Source organism: Mustela nigripes, chromosome 6 (genome assembly GCF_022355385.1).
Source record: "Mustela nigripes isolate SB6536 chromosome 6, MUSNIG.SB6536, whole genome shotgun sequence".
Classification (NCBI taxonomy): Eukaryota; Metazoa; Chordata; class Mammalia; order Carnivora; family Mustelidae; genus Mustela; species Mustela nigripes.
In genome coordinates this window covers 113,381,296-113,407,625 of record NC_081562.1, presented here as the reverse complement: position 1 = coordinate 113,407,625, position 26,330 = coordinate 113,381,296, and the positions used below count along the sequence as shown (strand labels likewise).

At 46.6% G+C, this 26,330-nt stretch overlaps 1 long non-coding RNA gene across 10 annotated transcripts in view; it reads right to left on the bottom strand.

The window, feature by feature from the left end:
• Window positions 1–2,183: 2,183 nt before the first annotated feature.
• LOC132020036 (uncharacterized) overlaps window positions 2,184–26,330 on the bottom strand; it is a 54,224-nt gene continuing 30,077 nt past the window's right edge. For 2 of the 10 annotated variants that reach the window (XR_009404896.1, XR_009404899.1), the window contains exons 2-7: window positions 16,759–17,040; window positions 12,528–13,099; window positions 12,216–12,310; window positions 11,196–11,273; window positions 9,652–10,421; window positions 7,077–7,176 (exon numbers count right to left, since the gene is read on the bottom strand). This is a non-coding gene — a long non-coding RNA (uncharacterized LOC132020036). Of the gene's footprint in view, window positions 2,952–7,076; window positions 7,177–8,136; window positions 8,239–9,651; window positions 10,422–10,591; window positions 10,709–11,195; window positions 11,448–12,215; window positions 12,311–12,527; window positions 13,100–16,758; window positions 17,041–26,330 lie in introns of those variants that run through there. The other 8 variants (XR_009404897.1, XR_009404905.1, XR_009404900.1 and 5 more) reach the window with 7 other exon arrangements.

Below are 26,330 nucleotides of genomic sequence, written 5' to 3'. Positions count from 1 at the left end.
TGCACCACCCAAAACCTTTTGCAGAAAATGTAGAAGAAAAAATAAAAATATGAAGACTTAATAAAAGGTTATCCCTAATTCCTAAACTCCGATCTAGCCACCGTCAGTGCATCTCCTTACAGACATTAACACAATACACACCCATACCTGGTCATTTTAATATACATGATACCTTCTGGTTTTGCGGACTGCTTTTATTTAATTTGCTTTTATATAGGAAACAATTCCCCATGACATATAATAACCTTCAAAAACGATTTGTGTAATGATTGCATGACAGTTCGTCCTTTACTTATCCATTCCTCTACTGGTGGACACAAATGTTATCTCGAAGGGTTTGTTATAATCACTCTAAGATGAACATTCTGCTCCTAGAATGTAAGCATTATGAAGGGAGGGAGTTTGGATCATAGTACCCTCGGCCCCCAGAGTGACCAGCACATAGTAGAAGCTCAGTATGGATGGATGGATGGACGGACAGATGGACAGATGGATGGACAGATGTAGATGGATGGATATGGATGGATGATTGAAATGGTTGGATTTGCATGCATCTCTGATAACTTCTCAAAACGTTTAGTTTGAGCACTAACAGATATTCTGGTTAAGTTGCCTCGTAAAAAAATAGGGCACCAATTTATTTGAAATGATCTACTGTCCCATATATTAAAAACCTATTCATTCTTCAACTGACATTTAAATGAGATTATTTATTTACCTGAAATTCAAATTTAACTTGGCATGCCATAGTTTGATTTGCGAATGATAAACCCAATTCTTGATGTACTACCTTCCTAGCACAGGCTGTCCAGAACACCCACACTGATCTCTGAAAACTTAGACCTCCTAAGGAGTCTGAACCCACTGGCCTGTGGCAACCCAACAGTGAATGCTATCAACAGCCATTATCTTTTTGATTGCTGACCTTCTTCATGAGTCAAGACAAGTAAGAAAAACCATAGCAAAGAGAACACCCCACAGTGGTGATGAACCCCGCCACAGCAGGATCTTTTCAAACACAAATGAAAGCACAGGAGTGTCTTCTCTGCAGGGCTCTCTCCTCTGCCCACCTCTCCTCTTCCGCGGATGTGAGTCACTCCCGTGCCTCCCGACTGCTCCCGTCCTGGCCTGCAAAAAACTGCATGGTCTGGCCCACATACGCTCCTGCTTCTGCCTGGAAAGCCCTCCCTTTCTCCCGTTATTTAGCTCACGCTTACTCATTCTACATCCGCGCACTCTACATCTCACTTCCTCAAGAAGCTGTCCCTCACTCCTTTTGCAGACAAGGTCACGTTCCTTTGGTCTAAGATGTTAAAAGCCCTGAATACTCTTCCTTTCCTGTATTTATGCTCGTTGACATTTTGATTTTGTTTTTGTTTAATATGTATACCCACAAGAATCCAAATTCCAGGAGGGCTTGAACAGCATGTCCCTTTTTGTAATCAGTCTGTTTCCAGGACCTAGCAGAGATTCTGCCAAAATGAAAACAACTGGACACTCAAATATCTGTTGAGCAGGGAAGAGAAGCCGGCAAGTTTGCTAACATCTTCCCCTTCCCAAGGTAGAGAAGTAGCCACTCCTGACTTGAAAGATGACTCATTCCAGGTAGGCAAAGGAAGGAGATCAAAACCCAACTCCTTTTTTGACTAAATGTCTACAGAACTATATATAATCCCCATGTTACACACATGGCGTATGACCACAAACAATTACAATGTTTGTGTGGTACAATGTGGTATTTTCAGAGGCACACAGGGGTATAATTTCGGAAATGAAGGCAAATATGGAGCGAAAATTAAGATCTCTGTCCTATCATTCAAGCTAACTTTTCTTCCAGCTAAAAATTCCCAAATTTACAGGTCCAAGGGGATTTTTACCCCTCCACAGGCTCCCAGAGCACAATTTTATCCTTTTACCTATCCCATTTATTCTTAGTTTATCCCCTACATGGGATCCTCTATCAGATCTGGGTCTCTTTCCTCCTCAGTCTAAAATTATTAGAGAGATGTTCAAACATCTGCAAAAGTAAAAGACCAACAGTACTCATCATGCAGCTAAAACAAATATGGCCACTTCTGTTTCATTTTATAACCCACCCACTTTATTGTTTTGAAGCAATTATTTTATTTTATTTATATTTTTTATTATTTTATTTTACTTATTATTTTGAAGCAAATCCCAAATATCAAATTATTTCATCTATCAGTATTTCAGTACATATCAATATTTCAGTGTGTATTCAGTATGTATTGATATTTCGGTATGAAAGATAAAGGCTTCCACAAACGTCGTAAATTTTTACCAATAACTGGATTGTTCAAATTAAGATCCAAATAAGAGCGACACATCAGTTCGATTGTTGCGTCTCTTAAATTCCTAATCTATAGGTTCATTCTCCCTACTCCCCTTGCATTTTATGTATTGAAGTAGCAGGGTTACTTGCTCTATAGAGTTTCCCAAGCCCCAGAGTTTATGAATTACATCCCCTGTGGTGTCATTCACCATGTTCCCCTGCCCTCTGCAGTTTCTTTCAGTAAACCGGCAGACCTAAAAGCAGAATAAATGCTTGATCTTTTCTCCTTTATCTGGCGAGTTTTCAGAATAATCACGGGACACACTTCTCCAGAAGAAACAAATGAATTGCTTGTTGTTTTGAAGATCATTATGAATTCATGGATTCATTTCTTATGTCTTTTAATCCCTTGTAGTCATAGTTTGTGGAGCTCAGACGGTCCTGTCTTCGGCCAATGGCATCTTCTGTGCCCTCCCTTTTGATCTGACCCCAGTCTTCTCTAACGGTTTCCATGCTGATTTGATAAGATGCTCTTGGCTCCTCTTCTACAGTTGCTGACCCAAATCTGGATCAGCTCTTTCTCCAAGGATGTTTGGTCACTTGTACACTGTAATTCACCTACGGTTTCAGTCTTCCCACTCAGTGATCAGAAACATTCCTATTAAAGTGTTCAGAATAAAAACAGCTGAAAAGTTATTTTGAGCTAAGGCAACTGAATTCCTGAAATGTCTTATCTGTCTAAACACTGAACCTCCTAAAAAAAGGCATAGACCTCCTGGCATAAACCTCCTCCTTGAGAACAACTGTAACCTTCTTTGGAGACAATTCAGCGCCATGCTCAGACATTGTCACAAAATTGACTTATCTCCCTTCCACTCCCTATGGGACCATTTGTCCTTCCAAAGAGAAAGAAAACCATTTTATGTTTAAATCTTTAAACTGTTTTCCCATAAGTGCCCTTCTCCCCATCCCCTTCACCTAATAAGATAGTATAAAAGTCCCAAATTTGAGCTGCCCTTTGAGCCACCTGTCTTTATAAACTCCTATATGTACAAGTATGATTAAAGTCTGTCCTTTCTCTTGCTAAACTGTCAGTCTGAATTTAATTCGCAGGCCTCCAAACAAGCACCTAAGAGTGGAGAAGAAAAACTTTTCCTCTTCAGCGCTATTTTGACTTTCCTCCTGTTCTAAGATGTACCTACTCAACAGGTGACTGGACATTGACGTCTCCACATCCCCTAAACATATCTCAAATTCAACTGTTCAGCTACGACCCCACCCCCTTTCCCTCACACCTACCCTTTATTAGGGCCTATTTCGGTACTTGGTTATCTGGGTTTAGAGTCAGAGCAGAGCAGGACTCTGTTAGAAACCTGGATTCCGTCCACACCCTCGTGAAGCAGCCCTCTGTGGTCATTCTGGCAGGACCGGACGTCTAACGGTACCCCTGATCCTGGTATACCTGATCCTGGCCTTTGCAACATGCAGGAGGCTCTGCAACATGGCGAAGACTCTGGCCTGCCACGTCCCTCACTCTGTAGGAGGGACTTTGAGGAAGGCTGGCTGCCTGAGCAGGCCCGTGTAGAAGATGGACAGACCAGTTCTTAACATGTGAAGCTGTGTCTGATCCCATGCTGGCAAAAGGAGGCGGAGGTCTAAACGCTGGGTCAGCTCTCCAAAGCCCCTCCGAAGCATCTGGTGTAGAAAGGGGGAAACACTGGAAGGTACAGGGCTTTCCAGGTGGGCTTCCCACGGACGCCGTGAGAACGGAGGGGACCTGGGGGCGGGAAGGGGCTACAGGAAGAGGCCCGAAGCTGCGGGGCAACAGAGCAGAAGGACAGCAACAGCTCTGACTGGACAAAGCAAAGGGGTGACCGAAGGCCAGGCGGAGGGGTTCCGGGAACAGACTGGACACAGTGCCAATCAGACCTCGGAGCCCTGGGGCTGCAGTGAACGTAGACTCGTCCCAGTCTTGGCTGAGTCTGGGACAAAGTAGGCTCACGAGGGGACATTCCCTCATGGCCAAGCCAAAGCCCTGCCTCAGCACCTCCCCTCCCGGACCTGTGTTCCCTGCAGGAGCCAGCTCCTCCGACTCTAGCCCCCTCCTCTGGACCAGAGGGCTTCCTCACTTAACAGTCTCCTCCTGGACCCCTGCCCGCTTCCAGCGGCTCCTCGGCCCCCGGCCCCCTCCCCTGCAGGTGCTCCCCGCTACCGCCGGGCAAGCCCTCCATGTCTTCATTTTGCCCCCCCCAAAACATAAAGTGCAAGACTTTGAGCACCCCCAAACATGTTTATATTTATGCACAAACCGAAAATGCCCCACTGAGCCAAAACTGAGGCTTAAGAGAGAAATGAAAAGAGAATCGGAAACATAAACAGGTACATGGGACGGGCCTTTGTTCTGTTTGCTCCGATTCACGGTCTGACCGACCTCACTGCAAACTCCTGCAACGTCACTGAAGGGGTCTGGGACTGGATACGCAGCTGATGGCTTGTTTAGACTGGACGGGATGCATGAACCCTGCAAGTGAGTCTTCAAGATCTAAAAAGAGACTGTGTTTTGAGCTGAAGGGGACAAGAAAGGGGCAAATTAAGGTATCTGCCCAAGTCCACGCCTTTGACAGCAGAGACAGCAGAGACAGCAGAGACAGCACATAAATAAATCCAGTTCCCGGTCCCACTGCCACTAAATTCCGTCGGTTTAATACACTCTTTGCCCGCAGCCTGAACTACATCTTTCTGGCTGGACTTAAGCTTCTTACCTGGTCCTGGAACAAAACAAAACATACAAGTGGTGGGCACATAATCACCGAGTGCAGCTTAGGAAGGGGGTCTTCAAATCAAACACGGGTATTAGAAATAAAAAAGCAAAGAACAGAGGTGTTTCTCCTCCTGACGGGAACCCTGCAGCCTGGCCGTGGACCCACCAGAGCACAGCTGTTAAAAGGCAAAGATGGTTCTTGCAAGATCAAAACCAATGGAGGTAAGTTCATGTCCGACCCTAAAATAAATTCGTAGGCATCGTGTAAGACTTAGACTCGCTTTGCCTGTTTTCCCATTGAAGCAAATAAGTCTAAAAAAAAAAAAATAGCATTCCAAATGACCTAAGGTTAGAAAATTTGGCCTGCAACTGTTTTTGAATTGTCACCCCTGATTTCATTCTCGACGGAGTACGGCTCATCAGAGAGGGTATTGGCGTGGGGACTGACAGCTTCAACGTCAAAACAGGATGTGCCCCCACCAAGGCTCCTGCTTTGCCGCAATCTACCGGAATTAATTGGTCTTGGGGTTTTTTTTTGTTGGTGGTGGTGACGGTGGTTTTCTTCTTCTCTTTCTTTCTTTTTTACTTAAGAGCCTCAGATGGGCAGACATGGAAACAGCTTCTCATTTGCATAGAGCCTGGCCGGGCAAGGGTGAGCTGAGGACACGCTGAGTTGCCTTCTTGGCAAAGGCAGGAAGTCAGCTGCAAGAAGCTACCACTTTTCAACCCTGGGTGGCTTTTCCTTTTCTCTTTCTCTGCCATTCGTTTTGGAAGAAAACATACATTTAATTTCCAACAGAGCACAAGAACTTGGAAGGGGAAGGAAAAACGGTGGCCAAATGCTCCAGGCTGGCCCAGTCACTCCTGTCCCCACATTTTTCCTTACTTAATTAAAGGTGCCAAGCCAGCAAACTGAAAGGGGCTCGTGGTCCCCGGCCATGCCAGAGGATGGCTGCTGGTGACTCACAGGACAGTGTCCCGAGCGCCCCTGGCCACATCGTGGGGAGCTGATACCAAGGGGCACAGCACCCTCTCCAGCCACCTGGGCAAGTGCAGACCTGAGCTTGTCATTCCACCCAAGAGAAGCCCCAGTTCAACGAACACGTCTGCACGAATTGGGGAGAGACTGTAGCAGAACCAGCCAACACGGAGCGCAACGGCTGCACCATTTCAAAGCCAACTGCTCCCTTCTTGCCCATGTCCCCATGCATTTCAATTCGCCCCGATGCTGCTCGCTTGATTTGCATCTCGTTCTCAGATACCTGCTGTCCGGTACTTGAGCTCCATCTAGGATGTGCCCATGGACACAAAGGAGCAACCTTGCTCTGATATCGTGGCCAAAATGCAGGCAGGCCCATTCCAAAGGAAACTATCTATGAGATCATTGTTTTTCTATCCCACGTAAAGACACTGATTAGGCGAGCAGTGGAAGCCAGCTCACACCACCCTGTCCTGGGCCTGACAAATGCCTTTGGGAGCTTGTAGCACCGCCTGGCCTCTAAGGTCCGTTCCAGAGACGGCAAGTTATGCAGACGGGGACGCTCAGCTATTCAGCACCGGGCAACCCGCAATCCTCCAGCCCTGTGGACAGATGCAGAGCCTCTGCGTCCAGCCTCAAGGCCATCTCCAAGGACACGTGTTCTTAACATTCCTGGACTCTCAACCCCTGATCCTACAGGGAAGTGTCTCCAGATTGAAAGGAAACTGTATTTCTGTGGGTAGCATCTGATCATGATTCATGTCCCGTCTGTCAGGTAAAACAATGAATTCTACCCCAACAGAAGCAGCATAATAAAGTGTATATGTTGGTTTGTTACAAGGAACAAAAAAACAGTAGGAAACTGAATGCTGTAATAATGTACAGGTAATATTCAGACTTGCACATATATTTCACTTTCATGAGTGTCTCACCAGTTTTATAATGACCCTGAATTAGCTCGGTCAGAGGGCAACAGACCTTTAGAGAACTCCAAATTATTATTATTTTTTAAAGATTTTATTTATTTATTTAAGACCGAGAGAGACAGGGCATAAGGCAGGGGAAGGTCAGAGGGAGATGCAGACTCCCCGCTGAGCAGGAAGCCTGATGTGGTGCTCGATTCCAGGACCCCGCGATCATGACCTAAGCCAAAGGCAGACGCTTAAATGACTGAGCCTCCCATGCTCCCCAGAGAACTCCAAATTATTGAACTGAATGTTTCTACAGATTCCTGACATTCTGGAGTCATGTGCCCACCAAATCACAGTTCTAGAAATATCCTCATCCCACAAGTTGCCTTTCCAACTTGCATTAATATTTTCTTTCATACCAAATTACTAGAAATCTATATTTCTAACAAGAAAGGGGTGTTTTGTCACCTGAGAAGCTTTACAGGGCTTGCTAGTCCCCGCACCCCTCACAGACTGTGTGATCCCACACATCAGTCGGACAGAGCATGCCCCATCTCACGAAGTGTGTAAAACTACACCTTTACAGAATTAAAATAACTACGTATTAGGGGCTGTTGGGGTTGGTTTGGAGATCAACACCGAAAGATTATGTCCTTTGAAGGGTCAAGAGTACATGCTAAGCTATGAAATAGAGCAAATTTTAAATTCAGATATCTAGCAAAAAAAAAAAAAAAAAAAAAAAGACATTTAAGACCAGGGTTTGCCTGACTTTCTTCTCCGTGGCTGTATCTGAGGAAGGCATGATAAGAAAAGAGGACATATTTGAATTGATGGAATAAGTCATAACCTAGCAGGGCTCTTGCCTGCTGGCCAGGCAGATTGGCATTCCGCCAGCCTTTGCTATTAAAATGATTCCCTCTTATCCAACTCATCTGATGACTTTAAAATATATATATATATATATACATATATGTATATATATATATTAGAGGCATGGGGAGCATCGTAGGGAGGGAAGAGGGGCAGAGGGAGAGAGACAGAATCTCAGGCAGATGCTCCCTCACTGAGCACAGGGGCCAACACAGGCTCAATCACATGACCCCAAGATCCTGACCTTAACTGAAATTAAAAGTTAGATGCTTAACTGACTGAGCCACCCAGATGCTCCATCTGAGGACTTTTAATATCACACCTTTTTACTGGGCTTCTTAAGGCAGATTTTGGAGTGCACGTAAACAAGGCTGGGCTGTGCGCAGCGACCGGTATCCAAGCCCATCAAACAATCTGCCGGGGCCTATGGGGGCAAATTCAGCTAGAAAAGCGGTGCAGGCGGTAGAGTTGAGAACCAGACAGACACATCCCAAACATAGAGTTGAGAACCAGACAGACACATCCCAAACATTCTGCATTTCAGCTCTTGAACCTTAAGCAAATTACCTCTTTTAATATTTTTGACCTCATTTCCTAACGTACCTCACGGGGTTCTTACGGGTACTGGGTGTGTATAAAGTGTTCAGGAGAGTGCCTAAAATGCTTGATAGGTCGGTAGATGGATATTCAAATATTTTGGAGGAGAATGGGAGTTTTTTTTCTCAGAAACTCTTCCCGGGACAAATGATCCAACTACCCAAAAAATAAAAGAAATGGTCCTCGAGGGGTCAGACCCAAAATCTCTATTTCTTTTTAGGAATTCCACTCATAATTTTCCTTCATGATTCTTGATCTTATCCTCCCCTGTCCACAATCCAGCTCTGTTTGGGGAAATAACCCTCAAAGGAGAGAGCAGGAGGACCTAAATGATAGTCCTCTCTGCCGGCCAACCTCACGGCGGCATCACACAGACGCAGCTAACCCGACACAGTCACTATCTGTGAAAAAGGCAATATTTTCCTAATTCGTGGGGGCTGTGGTAGAGATAAATTAGATCGCTTTTGCACAGAGCTGTTGGTTCCTTAAAACGAAAGAATATTTATTTGACAGAGAAAGAGCAAAAGCAGGGGGAGGAAGAGAAAGAGAGAAAGCAGACTCCACCCTGAGCTGAGAACCTGATGTGAAACTCGATCCCAGGCCCCCAGGATCATGACCTGAACTGCAGACAGATGCTTAACCAACAGAGCCGCCCAGGCACTCAGAGAAGAAGAGAAACCATCAGAGACTCTTTAACTATAAGAAACAAGCTGAGGGTTGCTGGAGGGAAGGTACAGGGCGGAGAGGTTTGGGGTAAGTAGGGGATGAGCCTTAAGGGGGGGCTTGGGAACCAGCACTGGATAATTATACACAACTAATGAATCACTAAGCTCTATCTCTGAAACTAATGGTATATTATATGTTAATTAATTAATTTCAAACAAATTTTTAAAAAGAACAGGATACAATCACTCTCTGGCCTTCTTATGCACGACCTCGCACAGCACCAACGGGGCACTGGTCCACCCTCTCCCTCCCCTCCGCTGCCCCCACCCCTCCCTTGCGCCTGTCCTTAAACCAAACTCACTCGGGGTGCGCTTGCAGTGGCATCGGCGATCCCCTCCTGGGGGATGCTGAATGCTCTGGGGCAAATCTGTGGATCTCCTGCCACTTTCAAAGGGTCAACGCCCTGATTCCGAGATAAGGACGGATCCGGAATAAGCGGGCAATGGTCTCAGACACGGTTCCTCCCCCAGAGCTCTTAGGGGGAAGGTCTCCAGCCCCCGGCACCCCTGCTCACCGCCACTTCTCTCTTCTTCCGTCCTCGGGGCTTCGAGCAAACTTCCCTTCCCGACCCTGACTTCGGATTCGGCCAAGCTCTGCTCGACCCGAGAGGGGCATCGTCGGGAACCTCTGCAACTTCTTGCCGCTCGCACGGGGACCAACGCGCGGGGCGGGAACCGGGGCAAGGCAAAGCAGGGAGACGGTCTGAGAGCTCGCCCTCAGCCTGGCATTTCTACCGCTGAATTTTAACCCAAACAGCCTTCTGGTAGCAATTCCCCTTCCGCAGACCGACCTCGGAGCACCGCGTGCCCTTCCTGCCTGCTTTATCGTCAGCAAGAAAAAACCAGCACGAACCTGCAGGAGCCTGCAGGAGCCGCCCCCGCTCGGAAGGCCCCAGCCCGGGCCAGAGCGAGCGAGAAGACACACCTGCCCGGCCGCAGGGAGACCCGCCAACCCGGGCACCCCTGCCAGGCTGCCACGTGCGCTCCACGTGTGCACGGTGCGCCCGCCCTACCTGGGGCTGCGGTCACGTCCCCCCAGAGCCCGCTCCGCGGAGGCAGAGTCCCGTTATGAGACCAGCACCCCGGCCCCGGCCCCAACCCACCTCCTGCTCGCTCCGGCCGCCGGGTGAATCCGCGCCGCGCGAAGACCAGCATCTCGCCGGGCAACGAGCGCGCGCATGCCCGTGGGGTGCACAGGCTTTGCTCTGCCCGCGGGGTCCCGGGCATCCTCGCGCTGTTTAGGTCTTTGGCTCAGGATCTTGCCCTCTGGCTCTGAGCCACTGCCCTGCGCAAGCGGAAGGGATGGGGCCAGCATCAGGACAGCCTGCTTCCTCCCCGCTTCTGCACCCAGGAGGCCCCCAGGATGCGGTACCCCAGCATCATCGGACACCTCCCTCCAACACTGGCCTCCAGGTCCCCCCCCCCCCCCCCCCCCCCCCCCCGAGACCCACATACCGCCGAGTCGGCCCACCACCCGCACCTGTCCGCCTCTGCCCCGCACACCCAGTCTTCTTTCTCCTGCTCCGTTCTTTTAGACTTGCGTCCTAGGACTTCTCGGCCCTCCAGCCTGCCCTGGAACCCCAAATACCAAAGCCTGGTCTAAATCCCTGAGTTACACAGTCGGTCTCTCGGGTCCCAACCTGGCAAGCGCCGCCCACCCCTGCAGCTGCGTTCCTCCTCCACGGCGCGTCTAGGTCTCCATCACTCACACCTGCAGACACTCCCTCTTCAGTGCGGACACCAGCTCGGGTTATTCCCAGCCGCCAGCCCAATCCAGGTTTGTTAGTGGCAAACTCTCCCCAGCTGAAATGCCACTTTTTAGTGGCATTTGCTCCTAGGGAGTTCCTACATACTCAGAAAAATCATGAGTGTTCCCAAAGGAGGTCCTCACTGACAGTCACTCCTGGGCCCACTGGAGTATGTCCAGGAAATAGAAACTTGTAAACTCCAAAATAAGCCTCCGGTAAGCGGGGAAGAGGAGGAGGCATTCCTATTAAATCATGTGCACAGGAAAGGAGCTGACATTTTTATGACCATTATGATAGGACAGCAGTATTACCTCTCACTTAAAGATGAGGATGCCCGCGGCCCGTGTTAATTCACTCTCTTGCCTGCTGAGATCAAAGCTTCGGTCGGACTAGTTGAAGGAAAGGTGAGGGGGACCATCAAACACAAGTAGATCGGAAAGGAAAAGCCTTCTTTCTTTGAGGCAGATTGTGAAGGTAGCCAGTCCACACCACTCTCTGCAGCCGCCGTGGGTAGCCTCCTCTCTGTTCAGCCTCCTCAAGCAGAGAGGGGCTGCTCGGGCTGGCTTAGGAAGAAATGATACTCGGAGACCCCCTGGCCTCATGCTCCAACCCCTTCTCCCACTCGAGCAGCCAATGGTCTCCATCTTGCACTTGGGAGAGTCAGGGTGACCGGCAGGCACTACCAGGCTTCAAGGTACCTGCTGCGGTACCCCAGCATCGGACACCTCCCTCCAACACTGGGACTTGATTTCCGTGCATATTTTTAATATCTAGACACCAGTAATTCTCATTCAAGTGCTCATGTCTCTGGTTTAAAGAGAAAAACAAGCGGACTCCCCGGGTCTTAACGTCAACCTGTCAGACCTGGGCTCACAGCACTAAGACTGCATTTTTTACTCCTTGGTCTACAATCTTGGTTTACACAGTCTTCTCCGATGCTGCAGTTTGTACCTTCTGTCACTTCCCAGTTCCTACCCTATTGAGCCCCGGGTCTGTTGCTGGCTGCAGTTGGATCCTTCGGGGACATATGTGTCACAGTGTATCCAAAAACGGAGCATGGGAACCCAACTCCCAACCACCCTCCACTTCCAGTATGTTCTCTTCCAGGGTGTGCCATGTCCGTAAGAGGTGGTTTTAGTCTCTCGTTGCTTGTGGAAGAAACACAAGCAGTGGGGGGTGGCCACTGTGTCCGACCCCTCCCTTCCGGACATCGCCCCCCTCTCCTTCACCACCGCCCCCAGGGGGCCGCACTAGCCCATCACAGTCCACCTCAGAAGTGAGCTGCGAATCCATCCCTTCTCCCCCGCACCTGCCCCATCCTGCTCTCTTACCAGGGCTACCAAAGAGCCTGTGGCTTGTTCTCTCCATTTTGCTTCGCACCCCCATCTCCCCGCACAGCAACTGTAGCAAAGTTGTTTGTAGTGTGCTGAAATAGACACAATATTTACCATTTTAACCATTTTTGAGTGTATAATTCAGGGCCATAAGCACATAGGTGCAAACATCACCACCGTCCACCCCCAGCACTTTCTCACCTTTCGCAGCAGTACCTGTTACACTAGTCCACACCGATTACACGGTCCCTAATGATCACGCCCATTCTCTCCACCCACCCACCACCCAGGCCGCGATAGCCACCGCACCGACTTCTGTCTGTGAATTTGACTCTTCCAGGTACTCAGAAGCATGGCATCTGCAGGATTTGTCCCTTTGTATCTGGCTGATGTCTTTAGCGTCATGTTTCCAAGGTTCATCCGTGTGGGAGCCGGTGTCTGAATTTCCTTCCTTGTTAGGTCTGAACAGTATCCCACTGTGTGTGTGTGTCTGTCTGTCTGTCTGTGTGTGTGTATGTGTGTGTGTCTGTGTGTGTGTGTCTGTGTGTCTGTGTGTGTGTCTGTGTGGATGTGTGTCTTTGTGTGTGTCTGTGTGTGTGTGTCTGTGTGTGTCTGTCTGTGTGTGTATGTGTGTGTGTCTGTGTGTGTGTGTGTGTCTGTCTGTGTGTATGTGTGTCTGTGTGTCTGTGTGTGTATGTGTGTCTGTGTGTGTGTGTGTGTGTGTGTGTGTGTGTGTGTGATGCCGCGTTTTGTTGATCCTCCTTTTGTTCTCCACCTTTGGGCTATTCAGAATCATGGCGCCAACAGCATGTGTGGACAAACATCTGTTTGAGCCCCGCTGTCCGTTCTTCAGGGGGTGGGGGGATGTCCCGGGAGTAGAACTACAGGATCAAATAGTAATTCTACATTTAAGTTCTTGAAGAACCATAACAAAATTAAAAAAAAAAAAAAGAACACACATTAGATTATGTCTTTCCTCTCCTTGAAGTCCTTTGACAACTTCCATTGCACCTGGTCAGCAGGGAAACGTGTCCCAGTTTTGCCTGATCCGCCCTGACCTTTCCCACCTTACCCATCGGCTCGGCCCCTTCCGTGACTTGTTCTGGCCTCCCTGGTCTTCCTCCTGTCACCCAGGGGCACGAAGCCCTTCTCTGCCGCCCGCCCTCATGCACACTGTCCCTGCGCCTGGGATCTCCTCTGCTCTGCTCTTCTGCTCTCCTGCGTTTGAAACATCACGTCCTCGGGAAACTCCCGGAGCGAGTCCTAGACCTTCCCACCGTCGAGACCTGATGGTCCCGTGGAACCCCGGACCTCACCGCCAGCTGGCTGGTGGAGGGACCCTGAGGTCAGGCGTCCTGACTCTCCCCTCCCCACTCCCATCCGCGGCACCCGATCACGTGGTCGAATGAATGGAGACCCCGTTATACGCTATGGGGTTTGGTGGTCGTAGTCATTTTCCTTGCTGTTGTCTTGAAGCTACCATGCCATCTGTTATGGACGGAATTTTGTGGCCCCGCAGAAATTCACTTGTTGAAGCCCTCATCCTCCCTGGGGTGGTATTTGGAGGAGGTGGTCCTTGGGAGCTGATTCAATCAAGAGGGCTGAGCCCTGGTCTGTTGGGATTAGTGCCGTCAGAGGAAGAGACACAGAGAGCGTGATCTCTCTCGCTCCCTCCTCCCGCCAGCCATCCTTGCCTTCCTCCCTGCGCTAAGGAAAGGCCACGTGAGGACACAGCCAGAAGCAGCCTTCTACAAACCAGGAAGAGTGCTCTCACCAGACACCCGACCATGCCGGCCCCGGATCTCAGACTTCCAGCCTCCAGAACTATGAGAAGGCACTGTCTGTAGCTGAAGCCTCCAGGCTACGGTACCGGTCATGGCAACTGGGGCAGACTGAGGCCCCGTCCCCTCAGAGCCAGCATGTGACATGTGACCGCTGTGACTCCCGCTTGTTACTACGCCAGCTTCCCTGCAGCACTGCTGTATTACCATCTCATGACACCGTTAGCCTTTCTACCACCAGCCTGAACTCCTTGGGGTACGAACCACATGTGACATATTTTGTTGATCTCGCCTGCTGTTATCCCAACCCAGAGCCATCCCCTCGGCCGGCGAGCTTGTTCAAGTCGGCAGAAATGATTCGGTGGCTGACATATGCCTCCAGAACGTTTGCAGTTTATGAACGTTTCCTCTTTCCAAAAACAGTTGCAGATCAACTTGGTTTCTCAAGTGTTCGATAATTGTTAAACATTTAAATTGCTATCGAGCCATATTGCGATTAGAGGAAACCTATGATGCCTCAGGTACGCTAAAGAGGTAGGGATCGACCACGAGCACGTTTCTCTCTGTGAGTGTTTTATCAGCATTCAGACTGTGCACGTAAGTTATTTAATGCCTCTACTTGTATGCATGTGAATGTTAATAATGACAACGCTTTCTTGAGCATTTACATCTTATAAACCCACAGTGTTGGGCTCGGACACTACGCTAAGTGCTTTCTATATGCCATATAATTTAATCTTCATATAATCCTGGAATGTAGGCATTTCTATGCCAGGTTTATGGAAAGGAGAACGGACTCTCACAAAGTTGGTGAAGTCCCTAAGTCTATCCAGCTGAAGAATGGTAGTACCAGGATTGGAACTCGGCACTGTCTGATTCCAAATCCTACGCCCTCATATTTTCTGTGAGTTGCTCTATCTTCACTGAAGTTCCAGTAAAGCTCTGTTCTTCCTTTGATGTATCCTCAGTGCAATGGAGAGCAACCATACCCTTGAGTCAGCCTTATTTCTCAAGCAAGGGAGGCCTTCCTGCGAACGGAAGTCACGGTGTAGGGAAATATCAAGTCACGGAACAGTTGAGACAGAGTCGGTTCTGCTGCAAGAAGAAACAACTCAAAATCCCAAAGACCGATGACAACCAACCATATATTTCCCGCTGACAGTGCGCCCACTGCGGGTTTGTTAAAGCTCCGCTCCAAGTCTAGAACCAAAGCCAGGGGCAATCTCTATCTGAAACGCTGCTTATCTTCAGATGGGAGGCAAGAGCGGACATCAAAAACCCACAATGATGTTGTTGGCCAAAGACACTTGGCCAAGCCTCATCTCTTGGGGTCGGAATTATAATCCTTGCCCAGAAAGGAGCAGTTACTACTTTTGACAATATTGTAGGCTATCATAAAACTCTTTTTCTCTGTGGAAGGAACAGATTATTTCAATCTGGCAAGAATATTTTTGTTCTTTATTCTACAAATCCACAGCACTATGCTCTTTTTGCCAGAACACTATGGTAATTACTTTTTTTCTTTTTAATTTAAAAAGGCAACATTTCATCTAAGAATTTAGAATCCAGAGCATACATATTTTAAATAAACACAACCACATGAGTATAATAAAACTAATTTTCCAAAATCCAAATACAGACCCTTTTATATATGTGTGTGTGTATATCAGATTTTCTGAATAATAAGTCACTGGTTCAAAACGTGGAAATATTTTCACCACTAAATTTTGGTCTCGTGTCTTCACTATAACTCTCTAACTGAGTTTTGGAGTTTTGTCTTTTTTTTTTTCCTCATGGTTCCGGAGGGTTGAAGTCCAGGATGAGGATACAGTAGACTGTGTCTGGTGAGAGCCACTTTCTGGCCAAGGTGGCAGGAGAGAGGGAGCTCTCTTGGGTCTCTTTGTTATGAGGGCGCTAATCCCGTCCATGAGGGTTCCACTTCCATGACCTCATCACCTCCCAAAGACCCCGCCTCCTCCTAATACCATGATTTCCGGGCATTAGCTTTCAACATATGAACCTCAGTGGGGGACACACATATTCGGCGCTAGCACTGTAGGAGATTCACATGTGAGTTGGCAGGCGGAGTGAAGCAGATCACTCGTCCTCCCCAGTGCGGGTGGGTTTCATCCAGTCCGCGGCAAGCCTGGCTGCCTTCAGGCTGAGATGTGGATCGTCTCCTGCCTTCCGACTCAGTCAGATCGGAACGACAACATCAGCCCTTGGGGGTCCAGGGCAGCCTTGCCAGCTGCAGACCTCGAGACTTCTCAGCCTCCATAACTGACATGAGCCAATTCCTTATCACTTAAATAATATTCTTCATGTCGATAGATAAATATAAATATATTCCCTTATAATTAGTAGGTATATTCCTTGTGATTTATATTTATATATGTATGTATATATACTTATATATATATCATATATACATATATAGTATATATAATATATCATATATAATATTATATATATAATCATATTTATATATAAATAAATAAATGTATATATAATATATATAGGATATATATATACCAATAGGATAAATAAATAAATAAATAAATGTATATATTATATATACATTTATTTATGTATATATGTATATATGTATATATATTATATATATACATTTATTTATTTATTTATTTATCCTATTGGTTCTTCTCTAGAGAACCATGATTAATACAAATGGATCAGAAAATCTTCCTTCTATACAGACGGGAAGACTGGTTTAAGGAAATTGGGCTTTTCTTGGGTCATACCACAGGCGAGTTTTCTGGATTCCAGACTCTAAATTCCCAGCTTGGACCAAGCCAGAAGGGGGGCAGAAGGACTAAACTTGGCCAGCACCCCCTTCCAACTCCAAGGCCAGGGTGGCGCAGACCAGTGTGGGCTCTGCTGCTCGTGGTTGCTTCCATGAACCTGGCGCCAGGAAATCTCTCAGAGGCCTGCCTTGCCCACACCAAGCACAGGGGAGAGGCTCTGTCTTCTTCCCGTTAGGCTGCGGCAAGCTGGAGGCATGGAGCTTTCAGATGGTTTGGCTCCTAGTTGGGGATTTTCAAGGACAAGGTCACAGATTAGTCGGGTTGGCTCTTCTTGTGCCAGCCAAAATATTCTTAACTATAATTAAGACCAAAATGAAAAGTGCCAAATAAAATGTGCAATGGCCAAGCGTTCCATTCCTTAAAACTGATAACCAGTTTTCAGACCAAGGAATCAGACAAGGTCAACAGAATTAGTTTGTTCAGCAGAAGTGACCCACACAACTCTCTTCTCCATGGGTTGTCTCATCTAGGCAGAGGTGTATGGTATGTCTCTCCATTCCCCTCAACACAGGGGCAGTACCTGAAACTACCCTGCAGTTAAATAGGCTTTAGCATGGCATACAAATGGCCAGCAGGCACATGAAAAGGTGTCCAGCATCACGAGTCACCAGGAAAATGCAAATCAAAACCATGATGGTTGGTCGGTGAAGAATTTACATGTCCACATACACCTTGTAGACCATTTCAATTTGTTTCCGACAGTATTGTATATTCATAGATCAGCAAATGTATATGACTTCTTTATGTAAATTTGCCATTAAAAACTATGTAATAAGATAGAAGATATGACCTCACTTGTTAGGATGGCTCTCGTCAAAAAGACAAGCGATAACAAGAACTGGTGAGGATGCGGGGGAGGGGAACCTTACGCACAGTCGGTGGGAATGTAAATTGGCACAGTATAGAGGTTCCTCAAAAAATTTTAAATGGCGCTATCTTATGACCCAGAAATGCCATGTCTGGGTATTCATGCAAAGGAAATGAAATCAGGATCTTGATGAGATATCTGAACTCACAGGTTCACTCAGCATTTTTCACAATAGTCAAGACATGGAAGCCACCAAAGTGTCCATGGACAGAAGAATGGGTGAAGAAAACATAACACACACAAACACACACACACACGCACACACACACAGAGAAATATTCTTCAACCATAAAAAAGAAGGATATCCTGTGAAAACACAGATGAATCTGGAGGGCATCTGCTCATTGGAATAAGGCAGACACATGCAAATAAGCCAGACAAATACTGCATGATCTCACTTATACATGAAATCTAAAAATTCAAACTCACAGAAGCAGAAAGTAAGCATGCTGGTGGTTGCCAGGGGCTCAGGAAAGGGGCAGATGAGGGAGGGGTTAGTCAGAGGACATGAAGTTTCAGTTATGCAGAATGGAAAACTCTGGAGATCTAGCCTAGAGCATGGTGACAATAACCGAGGATTCCATCCTGGATACTGGAAACCTACTGAGAGAGTAGATCTTAACGTTCTCACCACAAAACAAAACAAAGAAAAAAAGATTAAGATAACTATGTGAGGTGACATATTAATGAGCTTGATTTTGGTAACAATAGATGCATATATCAAAACATCACATGATACACATTAAATATATAAATGTCCATTTGCCGATCGTACCCCGATAAGCTGGGTAAGGCAAAACAAACACAGAGAACAAACTTAGCGTGAGATCCCTGGCTTCAGGATTTACAGTCTTGAATGAATAACTCACTGTCCTAGCCCTGGGAGTCCTTCTTGTAATGTCCAATTCATGGAGTCATTGCCAAGATCAAATGAGATCCTATGTGTCAGCGTTTTCAACCTCGACCTTATAGACATTTAGTCCAGATAATCCTGTTTGTGGGGCTGTCCTGTGCCTACAGGATATTTAGCAGCAACCCCGGGCCTCTAGCTATTGGAGTCACATTCTCACCAGCTGGGACAACCAAGAATGTCTCCAGACAATGCAAATGTTCCCTTGAGGGATGGAGGGAGACCACGCCTGGTTGAGAACACCTGCTTGACATGAAGGTCTTTTGTAGAAACATAAAGCATTGCCCAATGAGTGATTATTATTAATAGGCAATGATTTTAAACTAGCCACTTTAAAATCCTGACTGGTTATATTACTGTGTACAGAAAAGCAGTGGCAGCAAAAATGGAAAAGCCACTGAGATTCCCTACTGAAATGTTCAGTGGTTACTGTGTAGTAAGCTGAAGTCCTGGTTGTTTTCTGTTTCTGACAAAGTTTGAGCATGGGGCAACTGTTGGAAGAGGAAGCCGTCTCATGGTCCCCAAGCATGTGAGCAGCAGGGGAGAGCCCGTGATCAAGCCCATGGAGCTCCCTTGCATCTTTGGCTGTGTAGCCCCCAGACTGTGTCCCCTTCAAGTATCATAGCTTCACCTTTGCAAAGTCAGCATCTACCTTAGTCCATTAGGGCTACTATACTGAAAATACCACAGACTGGGTGATTTAAACAAGAGATGCTTAATTCTCAGCTCTGGAGGCTGGATGTCCAAGACTAAGATGTTGGCAGATCCAGGGTCTGGTGAGAGCCCTTGTCCTGGTCTGTAGATGACATTCATCTCACTGTCCCCCAACATGGTGGAGAGCAGAGAGAGAAAGCAAGCTCTCTGGTGTCGCTTAGTCTAGTGCCATTCCTGATGGCACTTATCCCATCAGGAGGGCTCTTCCCCTAAGGGGAACCCTCCTGCACTGTTAGTGGGAATGCAAAGGGGTGTGGCCACTCTGGAAAACAGTATGGAGGGTCCTCAAAAAGTTAAAAATAGAGCTACATTATGATTCAGCAACTACCCTACTAGGTATTTACCCAAAGGATCCAAGAATACTGATTTGAAGGGGCACATGCATCCTGGTGTTTATAGCAGCATTATCAACATAGCCAAATTATGGAAAGAGCCCAAATGTCCATGGACTGAACATGGTTAAAGATGTGGTGTATATGTACAATGAACTATTACTCACCCATCAAAAAGAATGAAATCTTGCTATTTGCAGTGAAGTGGATAAAGCTAGAGAGTATTGTGCTAAGAAAAAGAAATCAGTCAAGAAAGACAAATACCATAGGATTTCACTCATAGGTAGAATTTAAGAAACAAAACAGATGGACATAGGGATAGGGAAATAAACGAGAGAGGGGGAAACCATAAGAGACTCTTAACTATAGAGAACAAACCACAGTTGCTGGAGGGGAGGGGAGTGGGGGATGGGCTAGACGAGGGACGGGTTGTAAGGAGAACACTTGCGATGAGCCCTCGGTGCTGTGAGTAAGTGATGAACTAAGTTCTACTCCTGAAATTAATATTATACTACATATAAATGAACTAGAATTTAAATAAAAACTTGAAAAGGGAACAAAAAAATGTCCTTCCTCGTGACCCCATCATCTCCCACAGCCCCCACCTCCCAATAGGATCACACTGGGGTTGGGTTTTCAACATATAAATTTGGGGGCTAGGGAGACACAAACCTTCAGTCTGTGATAGCATCTGATACACTGCCTGACATATTAAGTCATGAATTTACATTGCATGGTTCTCAAGCTGGAATTACCTGGACATCTTAAAACATATACTGATCCATGGTCCTGACCCCCAAGGACTCTGGCATGGGGCACGGTCTGGGCATTTGAAGTGCCACTGATGATTTTAATATGTGATCAAGGTGAGAATCACTGGCATAGAAAGAACATCACAGAGCTGGTGCCCTTTGCTGCACAGGTGAGGAGAATGCACGAAGGATTCCCATCCAGGCACCTGCTTTGCACTTGTCCAGTGTCCAAGCCGTCTGTGGTTCATTCCAACCAGTCCCGTCCAACCATCTCCCAGGAGACGGTCTCCGGGGCACACTCTTCTCTTCTGCTCTAAAGTCTCCTGAATGCATTTCTGCGTCTTTGGCTTCCTCTCAAGAGTCAGAGATTACTCAGTCTCACATCAAATGTACTTCCTGGAGAAGTTCCAGAACCCTCACATAAAGATTACATAACAGAGAGGAAAGGGAAGCCGATGTGCGGGCAATGAGGGTGAGGGAGGAGGCAGCTCAGCTCCGAGGCTTGGACAAAGGTAAATGATCCAGTAACCCACCAGCGTCTCCATCCCTGTAAACAGCTGTACGTGTGAGTCTTCTGGAGAACAGAGCTGCAGAAGTTTCAATCAATTCAGCAGAAGGGGATTTGGCCTTGGAGAATTTTCTCGTAGCCTCCAGAGCACTCCAGTGATCAGCTTTCCCCTCTGCCTGTGTGCACAGCTCTAACTGTGCTGGGGGGAGAGAAGGATTAGGGAGAGGAAATAGATGGTTTCATCCCCCCCCCCCCCCCCCCCCCACCCCCCCCGCCCCCCTTTGGTTCTGTTGTGATACAATGTATCAGGATGCACAGCAGGAGGAGGAAGCTGGCAGTGGGGCTCTTGGTCCTAGACCTGCACTTAGCCCGGCATTTTGGGCAGTCAGTACTTCCAGAGTATGCAGACCCAGCACCCAGGCTGGCTTGTGATTTTGAAGGTGCTGGTTTTGTTTGCTTTCCCGGAACGGAGCCCAGATAAAGGCAATTCGCCGTGGCAGTGCCCATAAAGAAAAGTTGAAAGTGAAACTGAGATTTTGCCAGTTTCCTATACGCTACTTCAGAGATGAGGGGCAATGCATATTAATGCTCTTAATTTTTTGAAAGCTCTCGGCACATAGAAGTTTACATGCGTTGATAAGATGAATCAAGTTTTTTAAACTTCAGATGATTTCGTCATTATTTAACCTTGGATGATGACCTGAACAGATACATTGGCTTATACTTTTCACATAGGTAGATGTAGGACCTGCTCCACATGCCTCTATCCGAATTAGCGCATTCCAGAAAAAGCTAGAGGTAAAACAGACGTAATTTAATAACACGATGTCGAAGTCATTTTTCAATTTACTTTGGGGAAGGATTTTTTCATCCCTTGTTTCAGCCAAGTACAAGAAAAGCAGGCGTGTGTGAATGGGTCTGTAAAAGTTTTACCCAGCATGGAGATCTTTGTTTAACCCATTGGCAAGATAGCGATCAGACACCACATTCTTGGTGAAAAGCCTCTTTCACAGAGAGAGTGCATTCAAGAAGAAAATAAAACTTGAATTGCTATTTATAAAGCAGAGTTTGAAAGACAGATGGAAGGAGCCGGTTCCATGGGAAAGGAAAGAGGGAAACACTGACTTGCCAAAGTAAAGCTGGCCGTGGCTTCGAGTTCTTTCCAAAATGCTCGGAACCTCGGGAAGCAAACAGTCCTCTCCTGGGAGGAGACCCAGGGCAAAATGGCAGTTCGGTAACTGCGGATGCACTTCTCCAAGGCAGAGCCCCACTTGGAAAGCGTTAAAAGAGTTCACAAAAGGCTTTCTCTGCTCTAGCGAATCAACTGCGGAATCAGTAAGAGTACACGAAAACCCCCCGGGGTCCAGGGGGGCTTCACATGGTCTCCGAACCTCTGGAGGTTTTGTGAATAAGCTCTAGGGGTCCATGAAAACCCCAAAATGTAGGTAACAGCTGAGTTCAGGCAGAGTGCAGAAGAAGAGCTCGAGGCCAGCCAGATGGAGTGTATTCAGTAGACATTTTCCTATTACAAGCATAGATCTGAGTGTGCATTTATTCAGTTGGCCACAAGCAACTGTTTGAGACAGCTCATGTTTCTTGATGTTCTAAAGTTCCTGAGCGGAACTTGTTCATGGGGCAGGGGCGGTGGTGGAGGGACGGAAATTAGTTCAGGGAAGGTATTACACTGATGTGTTTTTATTTCCATCTTGATGGACCACTGCTGAGTGTGTACACCTCTGAGTTGGGCCGTATGAAGACACGTTTCAAGAAGTCAATGGAAACCTAAATTTTTGCTACTGTATTAACCCATCGATCTGATCAATGCCTTAGAAGCATTGTACTTACTGTGTTCTAATGCTTTATAGTTCTCTTTAAAATGTTTATTTTTCCAATTGAGTTGGTGCGGTGTATTTTTGGCTATGGAAATACTCCCGGCTTTTCCTGGGCTGGTACTCTTCTTTCTGGGATACCTGCCCCCAAGGTACCCCTTCCATTCACTGTGTTAAACTTACACCATGTTTTCTTCCCTTCTCTGGCAAATGTCAGAACTCTCCCTGGATTTTCCGGAAGGATTTATGATCCTGCAGGTCACAGGGTAACTGGAAAACTTATTTAACAGTTCCAAGAAAAGTGACCTTCCAGTGACCGAGGTCGCTGGTGTCACTCCCTAAAGTGACACTTTCGGTCTCAGTCTCTCTCTCACACACACACACCCCCACACACTTCCATGACTTTGGCTCTCTGGTAAATAGTCATGATGTATGAAAAAGCATGATACATACTATGTGACCTTAACTCCAGAACAATAGGGCAGGCAACTAAGAAGGTCAAGGTCAAATGTAAAGTGTTTGTGATTAAACACGGATGATTTCTGTGTTCTTGTGATTATGGATGATTTCTGTTTTCTTTGCTCTTTGTGTTTCACATTTTCAATAATGCCCACATTATACACTTTTAAATGTTTTAAAACAATAAGTTCTATTTTTAAAATTAGATGCTGAAGCTTGTATGGATAGGTACGTGTGCATATTTGTAGAAAGAGGATTTGTTTTGATAGACTCCAAGAAGCTGTAAACTCCCAAAATTAAGGCCAACTGTGCCTTCTCAATGTCCCCCCCCTTTCTTTTTTGTGGCAAAATACGTATAACATAAAATTCGCCATGTTGACCATTTTGAAGTGCATAATTGAGAGGCACTAAGTACACTCTGTGGGGCGGCCATCCCCACCACCCATCTCTAGAACTTTTTCATTTTCCTTCACGAAACTGCCCATTCAACCCTAACGCTCCCGTGCCCCCCTCACCCCAGCCCCTAACGCTACTTCCTGTCCCCACAATGTGACTGGTGTCTAATGGAAGTAGAATCCCGCATTTGTCCATTTGTGGGCTTGCTGGCCTCAGTAGGGTGTGCTCTAGGCTCAGCCATGCTGGACCGGCTGTCGGAGCTTCGTGCTGAACAACAGCCCATTGTACGAGTGGACCACATTGTGTTTATCCATTCTTCTGTGGACGGACACTTCAGTTGTTTTGGCCTTTTAGCTATTGTGAACAATGCTGCTATGAACTGGGGTGTGCAAACAATCCATTTGAATCTCAGCTTTTTTTAGGGTACACACCCAAAAGTGAGATTTGGGGGCAATTTTATGTTCAATTTTTTTGAGGAAACACCATACTCTTTTCCACAGCACCTTCACCGTTGTACTTTCTCACCAGCAAATGCACGAGGCTTCCAACTTGTCCACATCTTCTTCCCCCACCCACTTGTTGTTAGATGTAGGAACATCTATGTATTGTACGTGTGTATATGTATATGTGTATATACATGTGTATATGTGTGTTTATGTGTATATGTATGTATGTGTTTCACATATGTATGTCTATGTGTGTCTGTGTGCATGTACACACATATACACATACATACACACGCATGTACACACATATACACACGGGTATATATAATAGCCATCCAAATGTGTGTGAAGTGGCACCAGTGCCCTTTTAATTGCCTTGCCAAGTCATGGAGTTAGCAATCCTGGCCTCGGACCCTCACCTGTCCTAAGGCGCAACTTGAAGCCAGTTTCTTTCTCTCTAGTTAAAGTTGTTTCCTCATTTCTAAAATAAGAAATTATTTGTATTGCAAACACATATAGTGTGCAAAACGTCGGGCTGGGTCTTGCGGGGTGAAGCTGGGGGTAAGGAAGTCCCCTGCTTTCAACGAGTTTGCGTCGGCTGAGGACACCAGCCTGAGGTCGAGTGGGATGAGGAGGGCGTGACGGAAGGAGGAAGCAAGGCCCTGAGATCCAAATTCCAAACTGGAGCACTGGCGTCGCGGTGGCACTCCGAACACCAGCGCGGTGGATGTCAGGAAGCTTTGTCCAGACCAGGCCAGAGAACAAACACCCTGCCCATCAGGGCGGAAAGACCTCTGCACCGGCCTGACTTCCCCTCTCCCACTCAGGACCCTGCACAATCCCTTCCTTTGGCCTCATGAGCTATGAACATATCACAGTTGGATTTCCGTTCTAGAAGAGAATATAAAGGAACTGGACTGCTGGTGTCCCAACAAGGCATCAGAAGAGCTTCAGATGGCTCCCGAAAGATGACTTGACTGCACCGGTCACTCTCAACGGAAGCGTTAAGGAAGTTCTTTTAACCCTTCAGAGGAGTAGAGATGGAGAGGTTGATAGTGCCTGACCATTAGGTGTAAGAGAGTAGATGTGAAGAAGTCATAATACCAAGTGATTTTGTAAATTTACCTTTCTCTATTATTTCAGAAGACGTCGCTCTGAGAAAACTCTGACCGATTCCGGAACAGATCATTTCAGTCACGGAGCCGCCTGACTTCCGTCACTCGTGGATTTAATTCCCCTTCCTTCCCTCCTTTCCTTTTTTTCCTTTCTTCTCATTAATGACCGAGCTGAGATGTATTCAGAAACATAACCTTGTATCGTCCTCACAGCAATAAAATATAAGTAATATTGTAATTATTTTTTTACAGCTTGGGAAACTGAGTCTCAGAACCATTAAATAACTTGCCCAGAGTCACACTGCAGAGCCAAAATTAAAACCCAGGACCGAAAGACTCCAAGATCCAAGATCAGTCCATTTTATCAGTTTGTTTCTGGTTTTTTAAAAAAAGAAATTCATTGTTGAGTAATCCTAAAATTTGCATGGAACTGCAAAAGACCTCAAATAGCCAAAGCAATTTTAAGAAAGAGGAACAAAGCCAGAAGTATCACAACTCCAGATATCAAGATTCACTACAAAGCTAAATTAATCAAAACAAAATGGTACTGGCACAAAAACAGACACATAGATCAATGGAATGGTATAGATAGTCCAGAAACAAACCCATGCTTATATGATTAATTTTTTAAGTTTTTACTTCTTTGAAAGATATTTGCAAACAGTGTATCTTAAAAGGGGTTAGTATCCAAACTGTGTAGAGAATTCATATAACTCAACACCCAAAATAAAAAGAATCCAATTAAAAATGGGCAGAAGACCTGAATAGACATTTTTCTGAAGAAAACATACGAATGGCCAACAGACACATGAAAAGAAGCTCAACATCACTGATCACGAGGAAATACAAATCAAAACCACAGTGAGCTACTACCTCACATCTGTCAGAATGACTTAAGTCAAAAGCACAAGAAACAACAGGGTTGGCGAGGCTGTGGAGAAAGGGAACCCTCTTGCACTGTTGGTGGGAATGCAAACTGGTGCAGCCCCTGTGGGAAAACAGTACAGAAGGTTTTTGAGAAGTTAAAAACGGAAAAGCCTGATCCAATAATTCCACTACGAGGTATCTACTCAAAGAATACAGAAACTCTAGGGTGCCTGGGTGGCTCAGTGGGTTAAGCCACTGCCTTCGGCTCAGGTCATGATCTCAGGGTCCTGGGATCGAGCCCCGCATCGGGCTC